This window comes from Meriones unguiculatus, chromosome X (genome assembly GCF_030254825.1).
Source record: "Meriones unguiculatus strain TT.TT164.6M chromosome X, Bangor_MerUng_6.1, whole genome shotgun sequence".
NCBI lineage: Eukaryota > Metazoa > Chordata > Mammalia > Rodentia > Muridae > Meriones > Meriones unguiculatus.
Window position 1 is genome coordinate 137,248,790 of NC_083369.1, and position 8,966 is coordinate 137,257,755.

The 8,966-nt window shown below is 40.3% G+C and overlaps 2 pseudogenes; both read left to right on the forward strand.

Moving 5' to 3' along the window:
• The first annotated feature begins 4,862 nt into the window (after positions 1 to 4,862).
• On the forward strand, positions 4,863 to 5,347 carry LOC110542524 (peptidyl-prolyl cis-trans isomerase A-like; annotated as a pseudogene).
• A 243-nt stretch (positions 5,348 to 5,590) lies between these two features.
• On the forward strand, positions 5,591 to 8,716 carry LOC110542523 (small ribosomal subunit protein eS6-like; annotated as a pseudogene).
• The last annotated feature ends 250 nt before the right edge of the window (positions 8,717 to 8,966 follow it).

Here is an 8,966-nt window from a genome sequence, read left to right on the forward strand (position 1 = left end):
GCCTTTCAGGATGGGGATTGAGCATTATAACCAGAATTCTCTTCTTGATTATGGCCAACTGTTGGGCAGAGTGCATGTAATCTTATGAAAGAAGTGGGAAATAGTAGGATCTGGAGAGGACAGGAGCTCCACAAGGAGAGCAACAGAACCAAAAACTCTGAGCACAGGGGTCTTTCCTCAGACTCATACTCCAACCAAGTACCAGGCATGGAGATAACCTAGAACCCCTGCACAGAAGTAGCCCATGGCAATTCAGTGTCCAAGTGGGTCCCATAGTAATGGGAACAGGGACTGCCTCTGACGTGAACTGATTGACCTGCTCATTGATCACCTCCCCCTGAGAGGGGAGCAGCCTTACCAGGCCACAGAGGAAAACAATGCAGCCACTCCTGATGAGATCTGATAGACTAGGATCAGAAGGAAGGAGAGGAAGACCTCCCCTATCAGCAGACTTGGGGAGGGGCATGGGGCATGCATGGAGAAGGGGGAGGGAAGGTGGGATTGGGAGGGGAGGAGGGAGGCATTTATGGGGGGATACATGAATAAACTGTAATTAATAAAAATTTTAAAATATGTATTAAATATTAAAAAAACTAAAAGTATTACTTGCTTCATGGGTGATTTTAGCAAATAATTGAGGTCACCACATACCAGAACTAACATGCCTGGCAAATTATGGTAATTGCTAGGAATACAAGGATAACTAGGAGAAGGGGCAATCACATTCAGTAAGTGAAAAGACAGAGCTTAAAAATAAAGCCCAAGTTCAAATCTTTGAATTAAATTTATTGCCATTGTTATAATTAGCATCATGCAGGCTTTGTTTTCAAGAAACTGGAATCTAAGGGTTGGGCATAAACATGCACACAATTATTAAATAACTGGGCAAAAAGCATGTGACTTATATTTGTCCAAGATGAGTCAGCCCAAGTTCCAATCTTATAAACTGTTTGGTATATTAAATGAGTTTAGTAATATTCTAACATGTTGATTTTATCTACACATTGAAATCAATTTATCATCTTAGATTAATTTTAACCATATTAATTTTAAACATTCTGAGTGTTGAATTTAATCGGTTCAGCCTATTAATCTTCTATTTCCCTAAAAAAATAAAATATATACATGTATGTATGCGCATATAGTGTTACTATACTGGCAAGCTGCTATCTTTTATTGGAAGCCTCTGAAGAGATAGGAAAATGGCTCACTTGCTGCACAAGCTTGAGGACCTGAAGTCTTGCCCCAGAACCCACATAAATAAAGCTGGCTATGCACTATGTAATCGAAGTACTGGAGAAGTAGGAACAGGAGGATCCCCAGGAGTCTCTGGCCAGTCAGTCTAGCCAAAAGGGAGGCTCTAAATAGTGAGAGACCCTATCTTGAAAAACTAAGGAAGAGAATGATGGAAGAAGAGATAGAGGAAAATATCTGACATCAACCTCTGACCTCCACAGATGCACTCACACATGAGCACACACTGCAAATGTATATAAAAAATTTCAGAAAAAATAGGAAACGATAGTATATTATTCATCCATTTAAAATATTGTTATTAGGGTTTGAGGTGTGACTCATTTGACATAGTGTTTCTCTAATCTGCAAGAAAGCCTTAGGTCCAATCCCGAGTGATGCATAAACCAGGTGTAGTGGTGCCAGCTGTAATTCCAGGAGGTAGAATGGGAAAGAAATAGAAGTTCAAAGTCATCCTTAGTCACCCAAACCCAGTTCAAAGCCAAACTGGATATGTGAGACTGTGCATATGTGCATGACAGAGAAAGAGAGAAGGGGAGAGATTGGGCTGGAGAAATGAGCAGGATAAATGTACTTATCTCCCTGATCAGTTGCATTCTCTCTCTGGAACCCATACGGCAGGAGAAAAGTGACTCCTGCAAACTGTCCTCTGATTTCCAAATACACATATGTGCCCTCTTCCTGAAAAATAAATATGTGAAATAAAATTTAAATGTATGTTATTTAAATGTATCTTCAAATGAGGTTCTTCCTATCCATGAAGGTCCTGCCAGACCTCTAAATGCAAAAAAAAAAAAAAAAAAGTAAAGCAACTGCTATTGCTAAACTGCAAAGAGCCAGACTTTAAAAGAAACATTTGGGAAGCACATAAGACCTCCCAAGTCATAGCCATGGGCAAGATCTTTCTCTTAAAATTTGTCTCTAGCCAAGCACGTTTTTTGTCCAGTAGCAAAAGTATCTGAAAATTTTATTTCAGCAAACATCGTCCAAATATTTTTATTGGTTGATCACCATGAAGGCTCATAACTAAAAAGCAAGATAGAGTTGTTTTAACCAAGAAGTATTGCAGCTCATGAGTTAGCTAACTACGGAACCACTCCGTTTATTTCACGTGGAGTACATTTTCAGATTTATCAGCTTTAGAACGGAGCCGCATCTTTCAATCAATGGCAATTTATAACTGTTATGAGCCAGGTGATGTCGTGATGTAGTTGCTAATGCCTGAGTTATTTATTGCCATATAACAAATTACCCCATAACTTGGTACCTGAAGACAACAGTATTTATTATCTAAAAGATTTTGCAAATCGCTGGCTTGGGCATCGCTTAGCTGGATCTTTTGGCTACAGAATTCTTACAGGCTGTAAGAATAGTTGAGTTGTTTGCTAAGAGTGTGATGATCTTTGACATTTAACTGGAGCTAGACTTGTTTCTAAACTTGTTCAAGCTGTTGTTGGATGGATTCAATTCTCATGACCTGTCAGACTAAGTTCTTGTTTCTTTGTAATCTGGTGGCCAGAGACTTCCTTCCCTTCCTTCCTTCCCTGGTGCTTTCTTTAGACAGAGATAGTGGTCCATGTTTTTAATCCCAGAGGCTAAAAGATCTCTATGAGTTTAAGGCCAACCTGGTCTACATAGTGAGTTCTAAGTCAGCCAGAGCTAAGTAGCAATAATATCTAAAACATAAAATCCTAGTGGTCTTATTACTGGAAGAAAATGTGTGTGTACAGATGTGCACAGGACTAAAGAGTGATAGCCAAAAGGAAGTCAGAGTCTGCTGCCAACTAATCTCAAAAGTATAACCTCATCATATTTACTCAATTCTATCCATTAGCAGCATGTCATTAGGTCCAGCCCATGCCCTAGATAAGAAGTAACACAGGGATATCAAAAGCTAAAGACCTTTGAAAGAGATTTTGGAAGGTGTCCACCATGCTTGGCTGTGACTTTGGAACTTAATTTATTTCTAGGGGCATAACTGGGTCACAGCACCCCTTTAATATCTCAGTAAACAAACCATTCCAAAACAACTTGAGAAAATAAAATGAAGCTAGGAATCTGAATATGTTTTTTTAGAAGGGGTGGGGTGGCATCTCTGAATAGCAGAATTTGAATTTCAGGGTCCTGGAAGAAAATCCCAGACACATTAGTGGAGAACGCTTAAGAGCAATGTTTCAGCTCTGACTCTGGTAATAAGATAAAACAGTGATGGGAAAATTGGGCAATGATTGTTCCAATGGTAAATGACATAGACAAGGTAGCCCATAGAGGAAAGAAGTAATAAGAAGACCTCAAACAATTTAGGTGTGGTGTTTTGAATAGGTATGGACCCCACAGACTCATGTGTTTGAATGCTTGGCTCATAGGGAGTGGCACTATTAGGAGGTGTGGCCTGTTGGAGTAGGTGTGTGTCACTGTGAAGGTGGCTTTGAGGTATCCTATGCTCAAGCTCCACCCAGTGTGGAACACAGTCTCCTCCTTGCTGCCTGCAGATCAAGAGGTAGCACTCATTTCCTTCTTCAGTACCATGTCCATCTGTATGTTGCCATACTCCCCACCATGATGATAATGGACTTAATCTCTGAACTGTAAAACAGGTCCAATTAAATGTTTGCCTTTATAAGAATTGCCATAGTCATGGCTTCTCTTCATAGCAATGAGAAACCTAAGATAATAGGCCATGGATATTTTGCATTCTATGAATGTATAACAAAAACATTTCTAAGTGAAGGGAAAATAGCTATATTAATTACATTAAAATGAGAGATAGGGGATATAGCTCACTTGGTAGAACACTTGCCTAGCATACATGAAGCCTTGAGGTCCATCCCTAGCACCACTTAAAGAGGACATGATAACACCTAACTGCAATCCCAGCATTTCAGTGGCAGAGACAGGAGGATCAGGAGTTCAAGGTCAGCCTCAGCTATTCAACAACTTTTAGCCCAATTGAGAGATACATAAGACCCTATCTTAAGCTTTTTAAATTAAATTTTATCAAAGTTATCTTGTCATTTTAATTGACAACATTTTTTTTATTTATAGACCCTATGTGAAGTAATTCTTTATCATTAAAGACATTTTCAACTCAATATAATGATTAAAAAAAAAACAGACATAAACTGTCTCTACTTATGGGATTTTCAACAATGCCTGAGGCTCAGCTATCTAGTAATCTTAGTTAGGGTTGCCATTGCTGTGAAAAGACATCATGATTATGGCAACTCTCATAAAGGAAAGCATTTCATTGGGGCTGGCTTACAGTGTCAGAGGTTTAGTTCATCATCAGGGTGGAGAACATAGCAGGACAGAAGAAGATATGGTGCTGGGGAAGGGAACTGAGCAAGAAAATCTCTAGAGTGAGCCACTAGGCCTGGTTTGAGTTCTGAAGCCTCAAATCCCACCCTCAATGATATACCTCCTCCAACAATACTACATGTCCTCATCCTTTCAGATAATGCCACTCCCTATGAGCCTATGGGGGTCATTCTGATTCAAACCACCACAGTAGTCAAGACTTGACATCTGTAAATGAGAAATACCTCACTTAAAATCCAATAAAGTGACTTTGCAGACACTGCTGTCCCCTGTCGCCTTTTGCTGCAGCCATGGTCAACCCCACCATATTCTTCGTTGTTGAGGCCCATGGCCAGCCCTTGGGCAGCATCTCCTTTAAACTGTTTGCAGACAAAGTTTGCAGAGACAGCAGAAAACTTTCATGCTCTGAGCACTGGAGAGAAAGGATTTGGATGTAAGGGTTCCTCCTTCCACAGAATTATTCCAGGATTCATGTACCAGGATGGTGACCTCACATGCAATAATAACACTGGCAGTAGGTTTATCTATGAGAAGAAATCTGAGGATGAGAACTTCATCCTGAAGCATACAGGTCCTGGCATCTTGTCCATGGCAAATGCTGGACCAAACACAAATGGTTCCCAGTTTTTTTTATCTGCACTGCCAAGACTGAAGGCATGTGGTCTTCAGGAAGGTGAAAGAAGGCATGAATATCATGGAAGCCATGGAGTATATTGGGTCCAGGAATGGCAAGACCAGCAAGAAGATCACAATTTCCGACTATGGACAAGTCTAATTCTTTTGACTTGTGGACACATTACCCACCAGACCATTCCTTGTATGGCTCAGGAGAGCACCCCCTTCCCATTTGCTTGAAGTACTCTCTGTTCTGTGCTCTCATTGAAGTTCTTTGGGTTCCATATCTTTCTCATTCCCCTCCAAATCTAGTTAGATTGCAGAGATAAGTTTATGATTATGAATAAAAGTAAATAAGAAAAAAATCCAACAAATCTCTTGTTCATTGTGCCTTCTAGGCAAGATGTAGTTGAATGTCTCCTTCCAAGCCACTAGCTGTCAGAAACTCATTGAAGTGGACAATGAAGGCAAGCTGTGCATTCTCTATGAGAAGTACATGGCCACAGAAGCAGCTGTTGATGCTCTGGGTGAAAAGTTGGGTTACAAGCAAGTGAAAGACCTGTTTGAGAAAAACTTCAAGTCTCTGAAGAAAGAAATCGAAGAAGATATCAGAAGATGGAAAGATCTCCCGTGCTCATGGATTGGTAGGATTAACATTGTGAAAATGGCCATACTGCCAAAAGCAATCTACAGATTCAATGCAATTCCCATCAAAATACCAACTAAATTCTTTACAGACCTTGAAAAAAAGATTCTCAGCTTCATATGGAGAAACAAAAAACCCAGAATCTCCAAAACGATCCTGTACAACAACAGATCATCTGGAGGTATCTCCATTCCTGATCTCAAGCTGTACTACAGGGCAACAGTAATAAAAACTGCATGGTACTGGCATAGAAACAGAAAGGAGGATCAATGGAACCGCATAGAAGACCCAGAAATAAATCCACACACCTATGAATACTCGATATTCGACAAAGAAGCCAATTCCATTCAATGGAAAAAAGACAGCATCTTCAACAAATGGTGCTGGACCAACTGGATGTCTACATGCAGAAAAATGAAAATAGATCCATATTTATCACCCTGCACAAAACTAAAGTCAAAGTGGATCAAGGACCTCAACATAAAACCAGATACCCTAAATCAATTGGAAAAAAAAGTGGGGAACAGCCTAGAACTCATTAGCACAGGAGACAACTTCCTGAACAGAACACCAACAGCACAGGATCTAAGAGCAACAATCAATAAATGGGACCTCATGAAACTGAAAAGTTTCTGTAAAGCAAAGGATACCGTCATCAAAACAAAACGACTGCCTACAGATTGGGAAAGAATCTTCACTAACCCTTTATCTGACAGAGGACTAATATCCAGTATATACAAAGAACTAAAGAAGCTGAAAAGCAGCAATCCAAGTAATCCAATTAAAAAATGGGGAACAGAGCTAAACAGAGAATTCTCGACAGAGGAATATCGAATGGCAGAAAAACACTTAAAGAAATGCTCATCCTCATTAGCCATCAGGGAAATGCAAATCAAAACGACCCTGAGATATCACCTTACACCCATCAGAATGGCCAAGATGAAAAACTCAAGCGATAACACATGCTGGAGAGGTTGTGGAGAAAGGGGAACCCTGCTCCACTGCTGGTGGGAATGTAAACTGGTACAACCACTCTGGAAAGCTATCTGGCGCTTTCTAAGACAAATAGGAATAGTGCTTCCTCCAGACCCAGCTATACCACTGCTAGGTATATACCCAAAGTTTGTTCAAGTACACAAAAAGGACACTTGCTCAACCATGTTTATAGCAGCTCTATTTGTAATAGCCAGAACCTGGAAACAACCCAGATGTCCATCAACGGTGGAATGGGTACAGAAATTGTGGTATTTTTATACAATGGAATACTACTCAGCAATCAAAAAGGAGGAAATCATGAAATTTGCAGGCAAATGGTGGGATCTAGAAAAGATCATTCTGAGTGAAATATCCCAGAAGGAGAAAGACAAACATGGGATATACTCACTTATATAGACCTATAAGATATGATAAACATAATGAAATCTATACACCTAAAAAAGATAATCAATTGAGCGGACATGGGGTAAGATGATCAATCCTCGTTTAGAAAGACAGATGGGATGTGCATTGAACGTATGACAGGAGTCTACTGAGCGCATCTGAAAGACTCTAACTAGCAGTGTTTTCAAAGCAAAGACTCATGACAAAACCTTTGGCAGAGTACAGGGAATCATAAGAAAGAAGGGGAGTTAGTCTGATGGGGAAAGGATAGGAGCTCCACAAGGACCAAATATATCTGGGCACAGGGTCTTTTCTGAGACTGACATTCAACCAAGGACCATGTATGGATATAACCTAGAACCTCCACTCAGATGTAGCCTGTGGTAGCTCAGTAACCAATTGGTTTCCCAAAGTGAGGGGAACAGGGACTATTTCTAACAGGAACTCAATGACTGGCTCTTTGGTCTCCCCACCCCCGAAGGGAGGAGCAGTCCTGTTAGGCCACAGAGGAGGGCTTTGCAGCCAGTCCTGAAGATACCTGATAAAACAGGATCAGATGAATGGGGAGGAGGTCCCCCCCCATCAGTGGACTTGGAAAGGGGCACGGTGGAGATGAGGGAGGGAGGGACTGGGAGGGAATGAGGGATCGGGACACGGCTGGGATACAGAGTTAATAAAATGTAACTGATAAAATAAAATAAAATAAAATAAAATAAAAAAAAGAAAAGTTGGGTTATGTAGTTGGAATCTGTGGTGGGAATGACAGAATTTTTCCATGAAGCAAGACATCTAGACTCATGGCAAAGTATACCTGCTGGCGAGTAAGGAGGATTCTTGTTATAGATCAAGAACTGGAGAGCAGAAGCACAAGCCTGTTCCAGAATTGTGGATGCCAATCTGAGTGTTCTCAACTTGGTTAGTGTCAAAAAGAGAGAAAAGGATATTCCTAGACTGACAGATACTGCTGTGCCTCAGCAATTTCAGACCAAAACAAGTAACAGAATTTGCAAGTTTTTTAGTCTCTCTCTAAAGGAGAGGATGTTCAACAATATGTTGTCAGAAAACACTTAAACAAAGAAGGTAAAGAGCCCAGGACCAATGCACCTAAGATTCAACATCTTGTCACTCCATATGACCAGCAACACAAAAGCAGGACACAACACAATAAGTAAAACAAGGAGGATGCTACAAAATATGATAAACTTTAGGCCAAGAGAATGAAGGAAGTGAAAGGAAAGTGCCAGGACAGACTATCAAGAGATGTAGACTGTGGGGGCTGGAGAGATGGCTCAGTGGTTAAGAGCACTGTCCACTCTTCCGGAGGACCCGGGTTCAATTCCCAGCAACCACATGGCAACTCACAACTGTCTCCATTTCCAAGGGATCTGGAACCTTCACACTGATGCACATAAAATAAATAAATCATTAAAAAAGAGAGAGAGATGTAGACTGTCATCCTCACTGAGAGCCTCTACTTCTGAGTCTGAATCCAGTCAAAAATAAGTCTTTAAGAGTAACAAACTAATGATCAGACCTTTAAAAATTCCAATAAAGATTAATAAGTAGAGTTTCTGCTCATTAGGAGCGAAGTTATGGTCATACATAGTCTTGTAGACTGAGCAGCAGAAAAGCTTACAGAGCTATAAGAATGATTTTTAAAAATCCGGTCAAGCTTATTTGAAGTACAATATGAAGTAAAATAATCCTGATCATGGTTATGAACAGACTCACAGCTCATGCACAAAGTTCATGA